The sequence below is a fragment of the Gopherus evgoodei genome, chromosome 12 (genome assembly GCF_007399415.2).
Source record: "Gopherus evgoodei ecotype Sinaloan lineage chromosome 12, rGopEvg1_v1.p, whole genome shotgun sequence".
Lineage (NCBI taxonomy): Eukaryota > Metazoa > Chordata > Testudines > Testudinidae > Gopherus > Gopherus evgoodei.
In genome coordinates this window covers 40,292,010-40,314,150 of record NC_044333.1, presented here as the reverse complement: position 1 = coordinate 40,314,150, position 22,141 = coordinate 40,292,010, and the positions used below count along the sequence as shown (strand labels likewise).

Below are 22,141 nucleotides of genomic sequence, written 5' to 3'. Positions count from 1 at the left end.
GTAAAAATGCCTGTTAGTGCTTTTGGGGGAAATAACCTAAAAGATGCATGGGAGTCTGGGCAAGTAGTCAGACTAGCAGGGGGAATTATGGATCACAGATTGGCTCTGAGGTTACAATGTATGGTGGAAAGCAAAGCCAATATAGCTTTTGGCTGCCCATGCGTAAGACACGCCATCACTGTTCATGCAGCACCGGTGAAACATTGTGTCCAGTCTGCGCTTAAACTGCTGTGTACAGTTCTACTCACTCCAGCATCAGAAATCAGTGCAGACTGTGGAAGGAGATCAGAGAAAAGCAGCAACATTTATTAACATTAAAAGCTAAACCAGTGTTGTTCAGATGGATGACTAAGAAGTCTGAGGTGAGGCAAGTCGGCAAGCGACTGAAAGGCAAAATCACCCGAAAGGGGGAGGAAATTAAGATAGTCCAATGGTCAGGATAGTGTGAAGAGGATGAAACAGGTAAAGGGAGTAGCAGGGAAACTTCCTTGACAGTGACATCTACTGTGGGTTAAGCTCCAAGGAAGGGATGAAAGCCCCATTGTCTGAGGGCTTGTCTACATCAGAAAGTTGCAGCGCTGGTGAGGGAGTTACAGCGCTGCAACTTTGAAGGTGTACACATCTGCAGGGCACCACCAGCGCTGCAACTCCCTGTTTGCAGCGCTGGCCGTACTCCCGTTTTGTCTCGGGTGTAGAGGATCCAGCGCTGGTGATCCAGCGCTGGTAATCCAATGTAGACAGTTACCAGCGCTTTTCTTGACCTCCGTGGAAGGAGGAAGCCTCTGGTAATCAAGCTGGTTTCCTTTCCCGGTTTGCTCTCTCGGTCCCGGAGCCACCCAGCAAACCGCAGGGAAGGAGACCTGCTTGCTCGGGGTTCCGGGACCGAGAGAGCAAACCGGGAAAGGAGACCAGCTTCGCCGCGGTTTGCTCTCGCGTTCCCGGAGCCAGCCAGCAAACCGCAGGGAAGGAGACCTGCTTGCTCGGGGTTCCGGGACCGAGAGAGCAAACCGGGAACGCCGCGGTTTGCTCTCTCGGTCCCGGAGCCACCCAGCAAACCGCGGGGAAGGAGACCTGCTTGCTCGGGGTTCCGGGACCGAGAGAGCAAACCGGGAAAGGAAACCAGCTTCGCCGCGGTTTGCTCTCTCGGTCCCGGAACCCCGAGCAAGCAGGTCTCCTTCCCTGCGGTTTGCTGGGTGGCTCCGGGACCGAGAGAGCAAACCGCGGCGTTCCCGGTTTGCTCTCTCGGTCCCGGAACCCCGAGCAAGCAGGTCTCCTTCCCTGCGGTTTGCTGGCTGGCTCCGGGACCGAGAGAGCAAACCGCGGCGTTCCCGGTTTGCTCTCTCGGTCCCGGAACCCCGAGCAAGCAGGTCTCCTTCCCTGCGGTTTGCTGGGTGGCTCCGGGACCGAGAGAGCAAACCGCGGCGTTCCCGGTTTGCTCTCTCGGTCCCGGAACCCCGAGCAAGCAGGTCTCCTTCCCTGCGGTTTGCTGGCTGGCTCCGGGACCGAGAGAGCAAACCGCGGCGAAGCTGGTTTCCTTTCCCGGTTTGCTCTCTCGTCCCGGAACCCCCCTTGAAGCCGCCCAACAGCGCTGCAGTGTGGCCACATCTAACAACACTTGCAGCGCTGGTTGCTGTAAGTGTGGCCACTCTGCAGCGCTGGCCCTATACAGCTGTACTAATACAGCTGTAACAACCAGCGCTGCAAAATTTTAGATGTAGACATGGCCTGAGCTAAGGCCAGATTGCACAAGGCCCTTGCTTGTACTGTAACAGGTAGTAGGAGGGGTTTTCCATTCCATTTTCTCTACCCCTCACATGTAATTGAACTGTAGGTTTAGTCTTATACATCACAAGGTTCTGGGATCTGATAAGCAGGAGGATACAACTCCACCTCTATACAATGTGATTAGGGCCTTTGACATTTTTTATTCCCAAGTTAAATATAAGGGTCAGAGTCTGATATGACAGGTATAGTCTGTGTCACATGGTCAGTATACGGAGCTATTGACTGATTTTGTTTGGATTAAAAGTTTGTAAGGCTGGTTTTAAAAGGTACTCAAGTGTTGTCTGAGCCAAGTTGCTAGCACAGTTTTGTCAATTGGTTAATATATAATGTTGGTTTGCTTGGGGATAGAGTCGAATTTCTATGAGTTTCATTGTGCTGAAGAGCAGGTTTCTTCAGTTGCAGAGCTCCCTGTCCTGAGAGAGAGTTTCGAAAAGTTAGTTTATCTTGTTAAAGTGCAACTCAAATTGATTGCCATTTCGAGATATGAATCGTCATTTTTGCATTCTTGGCATATCGATGAGTAAATACATCACGGAATGAATATGTGCTAGAGGTCACAGTAAATTGGAAGAGAGAGGGCAGCCACATGTCACTTGAGCACAGATAGTGTTACTACTCTGAAAAGGTGTGATTGTGACTCATTTTCAAAACTCAGCAGTTTTGGGTCTGGAAAGTTCTTGGCTGGTGACCATCTGATTATTCCCAGTGTCCTAGGCTGTGTTTGACTTGAATGAGTTTAGGAGTCTATGACCAGTGTGGCCAGGGCTACTGAGGGGGAAAGAGTTAAGCCTGGTGTTGAAACCTTCACTGCTGCCTTTTAACATTTAAATTCCCAACCAAACAATGTATTTGTGGGGAAAGGGGAGTCATAAGTTCATTGTAGCCTACTTCAAGGATAACAATTACTATTAAAATGTCACTGTGGAGCTCTGCATTCATTTTCCAATGGTGTTGAGAGGTAATTATCTCAGTTTACAAGACAACGCTATTTTTTGGAGTGCTCCAAACTCCTCTTGTGATGTGAAAAAGCAGCTTGGCTCTTTCTATCTCGTCCATCAACATCCTGCCCAGGCTCTGCAGCCAGCCTGTAATCTGAGCAGAGGACAAGCAGATGAGGGGTCTGATAGCCCTGCTGTCAGCAGCATCTGCACACAAGATTCTTCCCTAGCACCATTTTCTTGCTACCTTCAGAATGCTATTGAGCAGCAGCTGCCAGGGCTGCCTGGAGGCCGCTTGCCTACCCTGTCTTGCAGCTCCTCCCTGCTGCCAGCAACCTTTGACCTCACTCCTTTGTAGTCATGAGACTGATGCCTCCTCAGGACACACCTTCCCCCTTCTTCTGCAGAGTTGGTCCTTGGCAAAGAGGTTGGGAAATGTCAAGTTTCGCTCCTAGTCATGTCTCCTCTGAGTAGCTGAGGTGCTGCTGAACTGGCACTGACACAGACAGCAAAATGGCCACCCCATGGAAGTCAGGAAGTGGAGCAGGGGCTGCAAAACGGTAATTCAGTCTCACAACAGTGCATTTAAATGGCACCCATCATATACTGAGAAAGTGTGGGTGAGTTTCTAACAACCTGTCTGAGAGACAAGAAGAGGAAGTGACTCAGTCACTGGCTGGGGGCAGGGAGTTTCAGGTAGATGGTGCAGTGCGAGCAAGATGTTTAGCAAGAACATGCTGTGTTTTTTCTTTACTTGTAGAATCAGACATTTGAAATGGAAAAGGCTTGTTGTCTTGTCATTCTCCTTCCCCTGTCACCTCTGTCATTGGTGAATTGCACTCTGCTGCACAGTTTGTCTTGTCCCATTTTAGGGTCTGACTTTCAGTAGATTAGTAGCAACGTACTTGTTTGTGTACCATGTTGGTCACTTCGCTTATGCATTCCCAGATGAATGCCCCCAAATCCCCAATTATACACACGTGTAGCCAGGTAGACACTTCTCTAATCACACACATCTGGCAATGCACACTCAAATGCTGGCTAGCATGCCACTGAAAGTCTTTGATCTCTCAAACAGTGGGTCTTTCACCACACACACTCAACAGCCATCAGCCATCCTCACTGTTTCTCTGTGGCAGGATTCGGCTTGCCTGAATACTGAGGAGGAGAGAGGTTTTTTTTTTTCTAACTTTGATTTCAGCTGTTGTGAGAAGTAGGATTGCAACATCTCAGTTAACAAAGCCAGTCACACAGTTGACCTCAGTTTATTTGCATAATACAACCCAGTTTGTTGGAGTTCAGTACCTATTGTTCTGGGTGTTTTTGAGGATGTTTTTGTGTGTGTGAAATTCAGTCCAAAATATGTGGGAACTGAAATTGAGGACAGGTCTTTGCCCCTCCAGCCGCAGGAGGCGATCTCTCTCTTAAAAGCTGAAACAGAAAATGGTGACCCTGTTGCATGGATTTGTAGTGATATTTATTCTTTGAGCTCTAGATTTGTCTTTTTTTCATGGTGTGTCTGATGGTATCTTCTATTCCAGCTTTGCTGCGTAAAGTAACGACTGTACATTTTGTGGCAGTAGGTGTGAATACTCTGCAATAGCCATTGTTTGTTCAGATCTCTGTTTTATCTTCTAAATTGAAGGTGACTTTGAACTACAGATGGGTGCCTCAGTGCTGGTTGGTAGCAGCCATTATTAGGTATTGTTACATAGGTGTTTTCTCTGTGTGCCGGCCCTTGTGTGCCTGTGCAGGGCGGGCGCTATTTAGGCAGGTGTTTCAGTCCTTTAGGAGTGGCATTTAGGCTCTGTCTACACCACACTTTTGTTAGTAAAACTTTTAGTCAGTCAGGGGTGTGAAAAACACGCCTGTGACCAACAAAACCTTTATCGACAAAAAGCTTGAGTGTGACAGTGCTGTGTCTGCAGGAGATGCTCTCCCACTGTCAAAGCTGTCACCCCTCATAGGGGATGGTTTTATTTTGTTGGCAGGCTCTCTCATGACAGCAAACAACAACTACATTGTGTACCTTAAAATGCTTGGGGGTGTGGCTGCTGTAAGGTGCACGGTGTCAACATAGCCTGAGTGAAGACCTATTCTTGTCCTTTCCGCTGTGCGTTTTCTCTGTGTCCATGTCCTCCTCCCTTCAGCCCTCATCTTGCTTCCTCTTCCCGTTCCTTAGTCGATTTCCAAACCATCTATTCTCTGTCCATTAGTGTATTAAATTGCAACATCCTTTTTAGCTACCACCAGAGCAGCTTCCCTCATTTTCAGCAAGAGAGTGCATCTGTTGGGGAGACATCTGTGCTGATCTCTGAATCATATTGCAATGGGTGCTGTTGAAGTGGAGCAGATCACATGCACTTCTTCCTACCCTCCTCCTTGCAGCCTACTCCCTGAGTTTGTTTGGATGCATGTAATGCTTCTAGAGTGCTGATGTATTCAGAGGGAGAGCAAGTAATCAGTTTCATTCTTGATCTGTCTTATTTGCGACCCACTCCCAACTCCTCTAGTGTGACATTATTCTGCCTTGATTCAGAACCAAGCACTCAGAATACCACACAGAGGGTTTTGTTCACTTACTTAAACATTCTTGGCAGGGTGCATGGAAGATATTACTTGCAAACAGTGTTTTCATATGTACAGTTTTGGTGCAGTAAAGTCAATGTTAAACCTTTCTAAATTATCTGTTTCAAAATGTCTCCTAGAGCAAATATCCTGGTTCCAGGGTCCCGTGCAGTTGATCAAGTATATTGCCTTTATGTATGTTTTAAAACAACAGAACAAACTTAGCCATGAGCCTAAAGCTCATGAAATGTGTATGTTACAACCTCTTCGCCGTGGGGAACAGCCTCAGCCTGAGACTCTTGTCTAAACTGCTCCCACACCCAGAAGTTATCTAAAGAACCTACGTCTTCAGTTCATGTGCAGAGATATCTAGTGTGTGATGTTGCATGCTACATCCAAGGCAGCGTGGAAAGAGGCCAAGAGAATAAAACCAACCTTTCACCCACTAATGCCAGATCTTGCAATCTGGAGCACCTCTTCATTGTGCTGAAAACAGAGGTTTGATGTTTTCCAAACAAATTTGCTAACTTTAACTTTATGAAGCATAGGAGAGTCTCGGGGCCGGAGAGGAAGGCAGTATACTGAAGGCCAAAATAGCCGTAATGTGAAACCGGCTGAGTGGTGAGTTTGGGAGAGGTGAGGGCAGCAATTGAGACTTACAGAAATGCAGTTCTTGGCTGTGCTCTTCCTGAGGCCCAGGTGCGGTTTTGCAATAAACTGCTCCCTGAGTCATGGAGCTGATTCAAAGGCACCAGACTCTTCATGGCTGAGTTGTATTCCTGTGTGTTCGTGTTGTATATGTGGCAAGTAAGAAGTGCAGTGTATTATCACCACTCTACAAATGCTGGGTACTGGACTGGTATTGCTGCGAACAATTGCTTTGAAATGCACAGTTCAGAGTGGAAAACTCCTTAAATTAGGTTTTACTGGAAACAGTTTGATTTAACTTGCAGATTTAAGGCTGTTGCACTTGAGACCATGGCTTCTGGCAGTTGGAAGGTGCCGCTGTAGTTTCCAGATCCTGGATCACCAGGGGGTATATTTTAATAAAACCTTCAGAATACTCTGGTTTCATTCCAGCCCCCAGAGCAACCTAGGTCAGAACACAGCATAGAAGCTGCAATCAAAATTGGCAATGTCTGAAGTAACGTTAGGTATCCAGAGCTACTTATTGGTGTAGCAATAAGGCCCATTCTTGAAATCCACAAGGGTGAGGTGGGGATTATACTAAGTCTAAAAAATTTTCACGTTTTACCTCCTGTGCAGCTGAGCATTTTCTTTCAGCCTGAGGTTTTGTTGGGTCTGAGGACAGTTGCTCAGGGCAAGTCTAAACTTTTTTCCTACCCCCATTTAGTTTTGCCGCTCTCCTGTCTTGTTCAGAATCTGTAGAAGCAAGGTTCTTTTATACATGTTTGAGATGCTGACCAAGTCATAGTAGTAAGAATAGAAGATCAAAGTGCACTTTGCAAGCTTTGTTCAGCCTGTTTACAGACTCTGCTGTTGCTGAAAGACGTCTGGAGCTTGGTAACCAAGTATAAACTAAAAATACAGGGACAATACAGCATACACACAGTGTGGTCTTATGCCTACTACATACCCCTTTGATTTGATTGTAATGTGTATTGCTGCTTCACTGCTGAAAACAATAACAGATTAAACTAATGTAAAATCGCACCTCCAACAGTAGTTTAACAGCAGCTTCGTGTAGTAAAAAGTCCCCAAAACACTTGAGATTCCATTGTAAAGAGAAAAATAGCAGTTCCAGCTTTTAAAAAATGCATTTAATAATGTAGATTTTTCACTTCTCTGGCATCTATAACACAGGGAATTCAGAATGCTTCACAAATGTTAACTAGCCTCACAATACCTCCGAGGTAAATTATGCGACGTATGGATCGATCCAACCACTTCTGAGATGCAATGCTGCATCTGTTTACCAGTGCAGAACAACACTTCACAGCTGCTTGAAATGGGAAGGAAAGAAGAATCCCACATTTAATGGAAACTGCAGAGGGAATCTTCAGCAGGCAGAATGTAATGTAAAACCAATGTGTGGTAATCTGAAAACTGCTGCCCTTAAATCCATCAGTCCAGAATTGATCATTAACCTGCCTCTTCACCTGTCAGTCTAGCAGCAGCAGCTAATGACAGAGCAGTATCTGCTGGTGCCTTTTAAACATCTGTTTTTCTATTTCAACCCCGGTCTGTGCTCTGCCTCAAACACAAGCTCCACTTGGTCTGGAAAGGGAATGAATGATGCATGGTTTAGTAGCAATGAGGCTTCAGTCATGAGGCCCCTCAGCATTGCTTAATCACTGCAGTAGAAGCAGAGTTAACACTAATATCCCTGCACACACAGGTTCAGCACTGCAGTTATGACTGAATCTGTGTGACAGAGGTGGTGGCAATTAAATCACAGAAGCACCTGGAGCCCTCCACCAAATTCAAACCTATGGTGTGTACCCAGGCTCTGCCGTAAAGCACTCACACTCTGAAGACAGGCCAGACAGACATTAAACAAACAAGAAACAAGCAAGGGGTCAAAAGTAACGAACTTGTAAGTCACAGTTGTTTCCAGCTCCCCCAGTATTTGGCAGTGGTGGTGTTACAGCTCCTGCTCCTGGAGTCAGGTGATCATGTGAGAATATGGAGAGAAGTTTGAAAATGTGACCAAAGAGGACCCTAAAGATTCAGAAACAAGAAGGCAAACCACAAGAATCCCATTTTTTTGTTTTAGTTGTTTTTTTAATAGAATGATTTTGAGGCCTTGAATCATGATTTTTAAGCTCTTGGGGTTGGCGATGCTGCATTCCCTCCCCTACCTCCCCTCCCTTCCCCTCCCCTCCCCTCTGTCCAGCTATCCTAGTCAACCTCCTTCACTGACTCCCTCCCACCCTGCACTTCCCTACTTGCCACAGGGAAACAGCTTCAGTAAGGGAAGACAGGCAAAGTGTCTGATCTTGACTGTTGGCCATTTCATAGAATCATAGAATATGAGGGTTGGAAGGGACCTCAGGAGGTCAGCTAGTCCAACCCCCTGCTCAAAATTGCTCAGATCCCAGTGGAGAGGTTGTCCTGTGCTCATTCTCCATCCCAGTGTCTTACATGGGCAGCAGCTCCCAGTCAATTCCCCACCTCCCGGTGGATTTTTGGGGAGGGGCCTAAACATCCCATGCTCATTCTTAGGGCCCATGACTATTTCTTTCTCCTTCTCGCCTTAAAAGGAGTGGGGTTCCCAGTGTTGGGGGCTACATTCCCAGCCGTGGTGGATTATTCCTTCAGCATTTTGTTAAGAAGCAGTCTTATCTCCTAACAACCCCTCTGTGTGTCAGTTCTTCTGCCCAAAGCATCACAAAGCAACACTAGATCACAGAACCTCCTCCCTGGGGTGCTTGGGGACTCTGGATTCTAGTGCTGCTTTGCCTGTGGTTGCAAAGAATTCGGGGTGAATTTAAAGACCCATATCAGTTAGATTTTGAAGGCCTGTGTGAGAGAAGAGAGTCATATCCAGTCAGCTTTACCCACGTGAGGAGTCTCGCTGTAGGGCATGGGGTTAGCATGAGTAAAGTCAGCAGGCGTTGGCCTCAGAGCTTTAAAAGGTGCTACTGTTTTCCAGCCTCATTCATATTACTCCTTAAACGTGTTGTGTGAAGCTAATTACTGGGTTGGAAATACTGGTTGAATCAGATGACCCAAACCATCTACTTTTCTCCCCTCCTGGAATATGTGCACTGTTGAGTTGCCTAACTGTCTGCTGATGTTTAGAGATATCTCCCATGGGAACAACCTTGTTAGTCACAAGTGGCTAAGCTGGCTAGGGAATCCGTGAGAAGCAAATTGTTGGCTCATTCAGAAATGCATCCATGTATGAAACTGTTACTTGTATGCATTTCTTCTGCTGGCTTCAGTGTGATACATGCAGCTGGAGGACTATGGGGCTGTGCTGCGTAGGCCCTTTCTTAGCTAAAATAGTCCAGAAACTGTCCTCACCTAGCAACCAGTGAGCGAGCGAATGTCAGAGCTGCTTCTTTTCTAGCCGGGCCCCATAATGATAGCACAGTGTAGTTAGACTGGCAAACACTACTACTCAGATCCCATTTAAATGCCTATTTAAATACATATAGCTGGCGAGAGGGTGCTGTGAGCATCTGTGAACCAGAAATCTGTCCATGATGGCTCGCTTCTTGATGTAAGAACTTTCATCAGGTGTATCCACAGGCTGTCCTGCCTCTAGCTTCCCAGGTAGGGAGAAGGAGTGTGGGCTGTCAGTCATGTTGAGCTTCCGCCCGGTGTTTCCTCCCCCATCCATTTCTCCTCACTGTTCTTCAGAATAAATAAGAAGTCTGGAAGCTGGAATATCGGTAACTTTCAGTTATTACTGTTTAACATCAAGGGCTGTGTTTTTACATTAGCTGCTTACTCAGGGGACTAGTAAATGGCCACTTTTGCTGAGATGCCTTTTCACACTTCTGGCTGAAGGGTGTCTCCTTTGTTTAAACCAGACCTGCCAATTATCCTGATATTTGAAGTGTGTCTAGTCTAGGAGGTAGTGTTAAACCCTCTCAGCTGAGTTATTCCTTTTAAAGATAACTAAAATACTGGGGCCTGGCCCTATAGATCCATTGACATCCATGGGCCTGGCAGAAAGCATAATGATTTGCAGGTCAGGCTTCTGGTTTGGAAGGTCATTTGACTTTGTAACGTTTCAGGGTTCATTCAGTGCTCTTTAGAGCCGTGGTTCTCAAAGCCGGTCTGCCACTTGTTCAGGGAAAGCCCCTGGCGGGCCGGGCAGGTTTGTTTACCTGCCGTGTCCGCAGATTCGGCTGATTGCGACTCCCACTGGCCGTGGTTTGCCACTCCAGGCCAATGGGGGCTGCGGGAAGTGCCGCAAGCCGAGGGATGTGCTGGCCACCTTTCTTGCAGCCCCCATTGGCCTGGAGCAGTGAACCATGGCCAGTGGGAGCCGCGATCGGACGAACCTGCAGACACAGCAGGTAAACAAACCTGCCCAGCCTGCCAGGAGCTTTCCCTGAATGAGCAGCAGCCCAAGTTTGACAACCATTGCACTAGAGCAATTATTTACCCATACTCCACTTTCTCACAGCACAGTTTACGTCTAGGACATCTTGCAGTTTAGTTTGTGTGGAAATGAATTTCCATTGATGGCCCCTCTCTCTCTTTTAGGTTAGGAAGTAATCACAAATCTCCCCTGTTTATTTTCTAGAGGCAGAGAGGAGTGACCTCTTCTCCCCCCCCCCCCCCCAATTCTGTTGGAACAGGTTGCTACATTTTTCCCCCCCTCTCATTTTCTTTCTCTGTTTCCTTCTTGGCATAAGCTTACTCGGCTGATAAGCCAGGCGGCCATCTCCATTCGCGGTATCCTGTCATCCATTTGCATTGTTGGCTATGCAGCTTATGCATAAAATTCCATACAACCAAACCAGCCTCTTCCTCATTGTAGACCCCCTCGGTAATGTGACTTTCTCCGTTTTGATCTCACTCCTATTCCTTCTGCTGTACTTGTCCTGTGTTCATGTCTGTCCTACCTGCTTGTTTTTTTTCATTCTTTCATTGCAACAACACATTCTTCTGGCTTCCAGCTCACTCTTCTTGTGCTACCCCTTGTCTGTCCACCTGTATGTTTGTGCTGCTTCTACCTTTTGAGCTGTCAGGATACTTAACCTGCTGGTGTCCTCCCCACTCTGAAATCTCTTAGCTGCTTTATGTCTTGCCATGTACAGGTTGTCCTTAGATTTTGACCCTGTCCTGTCCACAGAGGGGTGGATTCATCTGGGTACTGCTGCCCCTTCTGCTCACTGGCCATGCTCAGGTAAAACCTTCTCTTCCTCTCTCATTTGAACTGACACTCCAGAGGACAAAAACATTTCATGTGCTGCAGCCTCCCTGGTGAAAATGAGTCACTTCATGCATGCTGGCGCTGGGGATAAGAAAAGCAGAGACTTGTGCTTTCTTTCAGGGGCATAATACATTCTTCATTGTTGTCTGTGCTATTCTAATGTATTCTTATTGATCCTTTGTTTGGCTGCATGTTTTGGGAATACACAGCTGAAAATCCTGAGCTTTAACAGAGCCCACAGTCAGTTTCCCACACAGCACTGAAAAGTTCATCTTATGCATTACTTGTTGGGCAATGGTATTTTTCCTCAGGGGTACCACCTTGTATGCTTGTGTTGTCATGTCTAAGCAGTTCGAACAGACACTTGTGTGTTACAGGGAGCCACATGTTTCTAGGGAATGGAGTGCTATGCTGCCGAACTGAAGCAGTCTGCCAGTGCAGCTCTGGATTGGAGTTCTCTTAACCACAAACTGTCAGGCTTCTCAGAATGTACTAAAAAATGTATACAAGGTTTTTTGCTGGTGTTGCCTTTCTTCCTTCTCCCAGTCCTCCTTTCTCTCTTCCACCTCGGCTAAGGCCTGTGCTTCAACCTGTATTGTGCTAAGCTTACATGCAGAGCTAAACCGATAGCTGAATCTTGAATACCTCCACATGAAACAGCATGTGCTGTGGGACCTCTGGATAGCCACCTACAGCCTTCCAACAGTAAAGGATTTGTACTCTAAATTAATACTGTGTGTGTGTGTGTGTGTGTGTGTGTGTGTGTGTGTGTGTGTGTGTGTGTGTGTGTGTGTGTGTGTGTGTGTGTGTGTGTGTGTGTGTGTGTGTGTGTGTGTGTGTGAGTGAGTGAGTGAGTGAGTGAGTGAGTGAGTGAGTGAGTGAGTGAGTGAGTGAGTGAGTGAGTGAGTGAGTGAGTGAGTGAGTGAGTGAGTGAGTGAGTGAGTGAGTGAGTGAGTGAGTGAGAGAGAGAGAGAGAGAGAGTGAGTCCTGGAATCTAAGCTGGGCACAAGAACCACCTGTGGGCAAATTGGCAAATCCTTTTGTTGTCCTGGAAATGTACTCGTGCTCTCATCTTTCACCTACAGCTCCTAGATTCACATTTTTAGTTTTGCTGAAGAAATTAAAGTAATTCCCTCTGTATATTCTGCAGGCATAGCTGTATTCTGGTTCTGAATTCTTCTTGTTTCTGTGTCTAGCACCCATTAATGTCAGTGTGACTTCAGTGTTTGCACCAGGAGGAGAACAGAATCCTTGAATTGAACAAAATAGCAAGAGAGGATTGAGGTTTTTTTTCTATAGATTCATAGAAAGTTAAAGCAAGGAGCCAATGAGCTGCTTCAAACCTAGGTGAATGGAAGGTGGGATTTGGCTAAATATGCTTTGCAATTAGTGGGGTAGCAATTTTAATTACAAAAGTCTCTCTCTCTCTCTCTCTCTCTTAGTGGTGGGTTTTTAAGTTGGTCTTATTGCAATTCCTCTAAATTAGATTTTGTATTAATGATAACCATTAGGATTATCCGTGCCACCACTTCCTTTCTTGTTTTCTGCACTCCACTGTACACACTCTGCATCAGCTCATGCTTTCTTCACCTCTGGAAAACAAACTGAAACATGTCTGGATCTTTGTTAAGGTTGTGAAAGAGGATGGTAACATTGGTGCAATCACATCAAAAAGGACTTACTTTCCAAGCAGTCCCTTGCTAAGGCCTGTTAGTGTAACATAATCTTCCTCCTTGTTTACTGCAATAGATGCCAAGGGCAAGTCTTGCTCTTCATTCACTGACATTACTGTAAGGATTTACAGAATAGCATTTTACCAAGTGAGAGGGGCATTTGCAGAAACTACTGTAGAATGAAATTATGCAAACCTTGAGTAAAGATTTTCTTTATCTGGAGCAGTTAAATAAAACACAGTGGTTGTAGCCCTGTTATGTCTAGGCAGGTCTGAAGCAGGAAGGCCAGTTCAAAGCCTTTGTCTGTTGCTTCGTTTATCACTCTGGTAAACTGAACTTTTTTTAAATCAAACTTTCTTGCTTAGATTCAGAATTTGAAACCAAACTGCAAGAGGGTAACAGCACATCCTGTATCCTTCCTAATCAGCTTTCCCCTCCTCCAGTTCTGTTCTTCCTGTTTACATATTTGGTTTCAGGCCACCCTATGGGTCTCACTTTTTGACTCAGTTCGGTTTGCCAAAACTCTTCTGGGCAGCAGCAAATGGGCTTAACCCTTTGACTCAAAGCAATGGGGATGTCTGATGAGGGAGGCTGATGTGTGTAGTGCATTGTTTTCCATGGCAGTAGCTTCTGGCTGTGAAGAGTTTAAATGCCCAGACTAAAAAGAACTTTAATGTGTGTAATGGTTTTTACACTGGCACTTTCATTTTGCTTGTCAGTTGAAGTGTGTTTGAGCAGTGTGAGGATTTAGTTCTGCATTTACACTAGATTTCAGTGTATATAAAGTCTTAATAATTTGCATTTCAGGTAAGCAATCCAGGCCACTAGTTAAAAACCTGTATCTTGTAAAACTGTGTTTCTGAGCAGTGCTTTCTTCTAACAACCACATTTACGGTATCATTCCAGGTTGGTCTAGCTGTCTTGGGAGAGGTACCTTTGAAGTCTTCCGTGCTGTATTCTTTCTTGCTTCATGGTACATTTTGCCTTGGTTGGGCACAGCAGCCCAGATTGTAAACTGTCATCTTGCCTACGCTGTGGAAGCACGTCAGCATGATTCTGCAATGGCAGTGAGAGTGGAAGCTGTATTGTAGCCAGGGCACAAGTGTTTTTGCTGCGTCATCTAACCCCAATCATAGCTGCTATAACGGGGCCAAACTGCGGCTCCCGAGCCACATATGGCTCTTTTACAGTTAAAATGTGGCTTGCAAAACCCTCCATATTCCCCCCCATTCTCTGCTTACAAGACTGGGCGGGAGGGGCTCAGTGCTTTTGCCCTTGCAGTGGGATGGTGGAACTAGGGGTTTCTGCCCAGCGGGGAAGAGAGTCTAGTGGCTTCTACTCTGTGGGAGGCCCCACCACCCTGCCGCAGGCAGAAGCTCCAAGCCCTGGCAGGTGCACCCAGCTATCTAACTTCTGAAGATTATCATATGCGGCTCAGAGGGTCAGTACATTTGGCCACCTCGTGTGATCACAATTGTAGCTCTGCTTGTGCCTGAGATCCAGCTCACAGCTCTCAAACCTGAATGGCATTAACCCTAGCAAAAGCTCCACCCTTCTCCTTATGCAGTCAGCACAGGAAATGCAACCTCTGGCCTATTTCCTATACTTCCTCTCAAATGCTTAAAAAGCTCAGATGAACCTCTGTGCTGCAGCAATCAGCAGCTGACCATCTAATCATAATACTGTGCGTTTTTCTACCACCTTTCCTCATCTTAAGGCGGTTGTGCCACTACAGACATTAATGAATAAGCCTGAATGCATTGGGATGGGGTATCCTCCTTTAACAGTTGGGGAAACTGAGGCATGGGGCGGTGAAGTGATTTTGCCATGGTCACACAGCAGGTGAGCGACAGATCTGGTGATAAATCCCAACTCCCAGGCTTGTGCTTTAATCACAAGATGATTTCCTTCCTGTGAAGGATGTAAGCACAGCATCCACAAGTAATGCAGTTAGCTACATCAAACCCGTCTGTCATACTGCAGCAAGTGAAAGCAAGAGCGCAGCAGTCGTTTTTAGGTTTATTTTTATCCTTGTCAATCGCACGCTTTTAATGTTAAGTGTTCTGTGGAGGAGATTTCTGCCATTGCAGAATTAGTAAGAATTTAGCATTTTCAGTCAAACTTTGCAAGCATTTTTGCAAATTGCGTGCTCATTCTGACAGCCCAGAAACAGCCGAGAAATATTAATGAAAGCATTCCTGTTCTAATTATAAACTCCTTCTGCATGCTTACGCACAACATAGCCCTTGAAGACCCACAGCCATTCTACATTGCTTTGGTTGTATTTTATAGCTGTGGCACAGAGCTGTTGGGTGAGATGTCACTCAGCATGACCCCATCAGTGCCCTCTATTATGTCTGTGGCAACAAAGCTGGACCATGGTTATGGTACCTAAGAGATATAGATGTGGCTTTCCTTGCACAACGGAGCATGCTGAGTAGATGAACCCTGATTTCTTACAGCGCTGATGTTTCCAGGTGAAATGTGATTTGCCAAGTCTGCATTTGAATTACAGCTGTGAAGGCCAATGAGGGACAAAATGCAGAGCTTGCGAATCGTGAAAAAGACTTGCCTGCTGTGGTGGCTTTGTGAGCCACGGGGTCGATGATATAGTGTTGGCCATGCGGCAGTGGGTTCTGTTAATTTTGGAGGCCAAAGGCTTGAGTGAAAATACCTACCCGTTGAGAAAGGCAGCTGCTACAAGGCACCTGAGCAGTGGGAATGTGAAGCCCTGTAATGTGTTCACACCAGGAAGGATAAACTGCTTAGTAGCCTTAGCTCATGGCACTATCTAGGCCAAAGCATTTTCTTGGTGTAAGTTTATTTTTAATTTTACTTCAAGCCATAGAGAAACCATCCATTTTTCAATGATCTGATTTGATTCTTCAGCTTTGTCACTACTGTCAGGGAGAATGACACGTGGTTTTAGTCTAATTAAAGTGGAATTCTCCTTCAGCACATAAATTTCCCGAGTCTATACATAAAATGCAGGGTTTATTATAAGGGGAGAGACTCCTTGATATGGAACAGCCATTTTTGAAACATAATACTTTTGTCAGGGAATCAAGATGCACGCGGTCAGCGATAGCAGAATAATCATCAAGCACAGACATTTCACCGTGGGTGCAACGAACGGTGCCCTTCTCTGGTGGATGGTGTGGAGAGAGACAGACGTTTTCAGCGAAGGATTGGAAGAGGCAGCTGCACAGCTACCCGTCACCCATGCCAAAAGGCTATGTAGATAAGAGGTGAAAGAGTAGAAGAAAATGTCCAGTAAAGATTGTTCGTAGCTCACCCTAGCGGTGAGTACTAAGAGCAGCATGCAATATATTTAACAGCGACTTAGAAGACAAGATAAATAGAAAAGGTTGTGCTGACAACACAAACTATTTAGCTAAATCAAGGCTAAGGACCAGACAGAGCTGGGTAATTGGGCACATGTTAGCAGACAAATACAACCCGATTGTGCAGGAACACTGAATGGAAAGAGCTCTGTACAATCTTTGCACATGCTGGGTTCTGAAATGGTGCTAACGTCTCAAGGAAGGAGTGAGGTGCTGTCTGTTGGGTCAGCTCAGTTCACAGTCATGGCCAAACAATGCATCTGTTGCTCCCAACTGGTAGCTTTTTTGTGAAAGCAGATCTGGCTTGTCACTCACACGGCAGTGTTGAGGTTTGAACTGAAGGACAAGCTCCAACTTTGCCCTTGTGTTTGATGCATGCTCTTTTGTTTTGCAAGTATGCCAAGGCTATCTAATTTACTTGGCTCTTTCGGAGATATGCAAGGCCTTGAACTGCACCAAATGGCCTCTCTGTGTTTGCACACTTACAGAGTTTATGAATCCACTTTGATAAAAATTAAACTTTTTAATGAAAAAGCAAAATTGAATAAATGGATTCTCAAAAAAGATCTACCAGAAGAAGAAAAAATGCAGATGGAGGTAATACATTAATAGAGACATCAGGAGTGAGGCTCCGCATGCCAGGAGAGTGTAAAAAATTGACTGTTCATTTTGAAAAGGAAAATAGGAGGATAGGACAGAGGTGTATGCCCTGACTGGAAGAGAAGCCAGTACCCCAGTCAATGCCCTGGGTACCCTTTGCCATAATGCAAGGACCAAGGGACAATGAAATAAATAGGCAGCAAACTTAAAACTGATATAAGGAAATACTTTCCTGTATAACCAACCTACTGAGCTAGTTAGCACAGGCTGTAATTGAAGTAAACACCTCACGATCCATGAAAGGGCAATACAGTAAGAACAGGAATGGTATCTGCAGTTACACACTAACTAACTAACATGAGGCTTGTTAACCGCAGTGTTTCAGGGCATAATCTGATGGCAGGATTCAAGAAAAATTAAGTGCACTTAGAGAGAGCTTATGCCTTACTCTGAGGTCCAAGTGGTGTCCAGCCTCAAGCAGGAGGACTGTTGGCCAGTTGCAGTATGGCAGATCCTGTGTTCCTAGAATACAGAAAACACTTCCTAGCTACAATGAAGCTGGGTAATCTTCTGTTTGTTTGTTCAAGCCCCTCCACTTTGCAGTGCAAGCTGAATGAAAAGAGAATGCAGTGAGAGCAAAGAATGAATCTCTATCAGGAGCATTTTTCTTAATTAAAATGATGGAGTGAGGAAAGTCCTGCATGGCCTGTTTCATACCAGCTGGAGTCATTAGCTGGGTGAATCCGACCCAGAACCACTTTGACCTTTTCATGTCATATTTGATGCAATACCAACTTTGCATGTAAAAACTATAATTTCAGCCAGATAGGTGACCCTGTAGTCCATGCTTAAAGAGGGGCTGGCTCAGTTTCCAGGCCTGGTCTGTTGTTCCCTGGGCTAACAGAAACCAGGGGCATCATGAAGGTGGCAGTGCCTGCTGCTGAACAGTTTGTGTGAAATGAGTGGTTGGTTTCAGGTGTCCCTCTCACAAAAAGTGCTATACAAGTTAGCACCATTGTTGCATTCAGCAGAGTCTGCAGGGTTAAGAAGATGGTCACTTCTGGAAGTTTATCCTTCTTGGTCAAGGTTGAGGGATGTTGGCACAGAGAAAGCTTACGCCACTGATGCTCATGCTTTTTCTCCTATTCTGAGGATAGAATGGAAGACTCATTTCCAGGGCTGTCAGATCAGCACTCTCCACTTAAAAAACCCAAACAAAAACACTTGCAAACCTTGTCTGAAGGAGGAAAGATTTAGAAATCTCTCTGCTGCTGTGTCCAATATGCATACATGACACAGAACAACTCCTTTATAACATAGCCAGGACAGAAATCTCTAAAGTACAGAAACTGCTGACATACAGAAATCTCTAGCGCCTATTGCATCTTTAAATAATTCCATCACAGTATTTCTCATAATCTAAGCAACTTTATGATGTCCCCTTAAAAACCAGAGGCAGGTGTGTTTTTACCAAATCTTCCAATATATAGATGGCCACACAAGCTTGTCAAACACTCCTGGCTGTTGCTTCCTCCTCACCAGCTCAGTGCGCCGTCCCAGCTTGAAGACTCGTCTCAGGAACTGTTCTTGAGAGCTGAAAACCATCTTTCTTCTTCCTAGGAACTCCTGAATAGTCTGTGATCATAGAATAGAACAGCTGTCTGTAATGACAGAGAGTGGGTCTGGTTTACTTTGCTCTTCGGTTGTGTCCAGGTAGTTTTGTTCCATAAGGAAGTGATAGTTGAATGGACAGTTATGACATTTTACCACTCAACTCACCTGCAGCTCATCTTACTGGTTAAGCTGTCACTCCAAAGACATTGTGCTGAGAAAACATGTTCCTTACATATGTGTTCAGACTCCTTTCTGAGACTTCTCCTTCCAGTCAACATGGGCTCTGCTTTCACCATTACTGTTGGGAAGAGTATTACACTGGTTGGACATATTTAATAATGAGCAGCGCTTAAACTGCAAACATCATATATTTGCTGATTGCCATGCAAGGTGCATCATTCTCTTCTATGGCGCTCCAAAAGAGCATATGTATAGACACAGTGGGATGGGTTAGATAGATACATGTTTTGCTTCATGGATTGGTCTCAATGCTTTCGTATGGCCGTGATGGTCAGAATCCAAACAGGCTGGAAATGATTGCATTGGTTTGACATTTCTCGCTGTTTCCAGGGTGGTGTGAAAAGCCTAACCTGTTATCTCCTAGTTACTGCTTGCAGTATAATTCTAATGTTAATCATTTTTGCACCAAAGATTTCCAGTGCATCCCTTGCTAGTGGCAGACTTTGCACCTGGAACATGCCAAGCCAGGGTTAGCAAGGTAATTTTAGTAATAATTTATAATCTAAAAACCTTTCAGTTTTTCAACAGTTTTCCATTTCCAGAATCCCTTGCTACCCTCCAGATAAACAATCTAATTTGGCTTGGGATACATTACAGGGAATCGTGTTATGTAACATAGGTTATTCTTGGATCACCACCGCTAGAAGTACACTGGCATACATAGCATTAGTGATGCAACGGTCTCCTCTGTGTTTGAGTGGGTCAAAATGTCGTTGAGCTACATAGAGAGAAATCAGTAGTTAGTATCTGAACATAGCCCCATTTGAAAGTGGAGAACTTAAACAGATGATTTGGTATTTAAATCTGATCTTGTAAACTCTGTGATGAATGCAAGACAGATGATCCATTCCTCCAGCCACTACAAACGCTTCATATTGATTTGCTGGGAACCCCAGTCTATTCATTACCATTTTTTTGAACATTTAGTGATTGTGGGTTGGTGTTACACTAGGTCGGACAGCAAAGTTAAAAAATAAGAGAAACATCTCAATTTCTAATTGATTCATAACTCTCAACACAGCATGAGTGAGGAACCTACGGTGTTTGAGTCTGTCAAAGATGGTTCAGGTACTATGTGGTAACTTTTTAATTTAAAGGGACATGCCAACATAAAAATCGCATTTTTTCACCTACTATTGTTGTAAGGGACATTTAATATGGCTGTAACTGAAAAAAAGATTGGAAAATATTTCTGTATTTTTGCAGTTGATTTGCTTTTGCCTAGTCATTTTCACTCATTCTTCTGTACAGGTTAGCTGGCCAATCAGTTTCCCTTGTTGTTCTTGTGACTGGTTTATATAGCAACAGAGGAGAGAGAATGAGATTTTACGGGCAGGAAAATGTGATTGTAAAACCACAAAAATCAGCCAAGTGACTTGGGGCAGAATCCCAAGGAAAATGACTTGTAACAAGCTTTTGGAAGTTGCCTAGATTAAGTTGACAGAATCCTTTTAAATCTAAACAAGACAAACCGATCTTGGGCAACATGATGGGTTAAAGAACTAGCATTTCATCTGAGTTCACACTGATGGATAGTTCTGGGGATCTCACTCTAGTCTGATGTGGACACTGTTCCTATCCAAAAGTCACAGATTAGTTAGGAAGAGTTAGTATGGTGGTCTGCTCAGGTTAGGAGGGAAGTGCATTGGCAAAGCTGTGCAGGGAAGGCTGTATAGTCTCACGAGAGCTTCCACAAAAAGCTTAACCCTGCACTCTCTGAGCATATTGAAATGCTGGCCTAGGCTCTCACTAATGGTTGGCTTTTTGCTAATGCTACTCGAGTTATACAAATCTAATGCCTTAGAAAATATTTGATAGAGATATTACAAACCGCTATGGTAAGTCTCTCAGCTATTCCACTGGAAACCCACTTTGATTCCCACTTCCTGCTCTTGGCTCTCTGCTCCAAGATTCTGCATCTCCAACTCTGTTCCTGTGGCCAAAGAGGAGAACTGGGCAGGACATTGTAATATCCCCATTCTTTTCTGGTCTGTTGAGAAACCACCTGGACCCAGGTTTCTTGCATGGAATTGCAGACCACTTAATGGTTTGTAACCCTGTTTTTGAGGGTGTTGGCAACCCTCATCAAGCTTGTTGGGTGGGAGGGAAATCTCATAATAAACTACAATGCTAAGATTCTTGGGGGGTCATCTGGCAGAGAGCTGGTATAGGGGAAGTCTCAAAGTATTTTAAAACTATTAAATTTAAATAAAGGTGCTGAGGTAGATATGTAGGGGGACTCCTATCCTTGTGTAACAGGATACTTCCCAACTTGCTATGTTAGACACCCGCTGCCCCCCTCAGATTTCACTACAACTTCTGCAGGATTATCCCCTACTGGCTAGCACTGCCTCCTGGGGTATTGCTGTCCAGCCAACTGCAAGAGTTAAGGCTATTTCCATACTTAAAAAGACTTTTCCCCCCTTGCTTGCTCCTTTGAGAAGTGAACACGATCGGCTAAATAGTGCAGGTTCTATTTAACCAGCAAAGCTGTGGGCAATTCATCAGGGGCTTTACATTTTTATTTCAAGACTACAGTGCAACTAAGCACTTTTTCAATGCTCAGATTTCTGAAGCAAAAACTAGCATGAATTCAACATAAAATTATAGGACGGTTTGTGAGGATACAGCTGTGGGAACCATTTGTCGGCATTCTACCAGTTTGATAGGTGTTATCTGCTTTTTCTATAAATGGGCCTTTCAGAATTCAGCTTAGATCATATATGTACAGCACTTCTTAGAATTAGTTTTAAATCACTGAAATATGTGTAATGTTTGGATTGTTTATAGGGATGTGTGGACAGGGCCACCAAGAGTGGGTTTGGACCCTGGTGAAAAAATTTTTTCGGGCCCCCCAGCAAGGGCGGCGGACCAGCTAAACAGGGCCGATGAAGCTGGGCCCCCTTCCGGACCGCCGGGCTCCGGTAATTTGTACCGGCTTCCCCACCTCTCATCAGCCCTGTGTATGGAGAGTCCCTGTCTTCTCCCCTCTCTCCTTAACCTTGTGTTTTTGTTCTTGCATTGTGGATCCAGGACAGTCCTTCAGTTTGTGTTGGTTTTGGAATTGGTGTGTCTTTCTGTTGCTATTTTATTCTTTTTGACAGAAATTAAATAAAACCAGCCAGGACATCTCGGCCAGACAAACCTAATTTTTATTTCTTAAACTCTCTCGTTGAGATTATAAACTCAAACCCCACCCCTCGTCTGAGGGACATGCAGTGCCTTGCCTGCTGCTCTGCAGACCCAACAGAGAGCACAGCCAGACTTGTGCCATCTCAGAGGTCTGCTAATAGGAGGAGTGTCAGTACAGGACAGGGAAGTGACCAGGAGGAAGTGTTAATTCTGGGTGTATGGGGAAAAATCAGTGTTTCCTAAGGGGAAATCAGAAACCTGCTGAAGAGAAGCTGCATATTCAGGAAGGTGCAGTGTACATCTGAGCTGAAAGAAGCAAGAGTGAGGTAGCAAATCCGATAATACTTTTAAGGTCTAGCTCTCCCTGGCTATCTCTGGCTGGTGAGAGCA

The 22,141-nt window shown here is 45.1% G+C and overlaps 1 protein-coding gene across 1 annotated transcript in view; it reads left to right on the top strand.

The window, feature by feature from the left end:
* ANKRD11 (ankyrin repeat domain 11) overlaps nucleotides 1–22,141 on the top strand; it is a 240,116-nt gene that overhangs the window by 194,261 nt on the left and 23,714 nt on the right.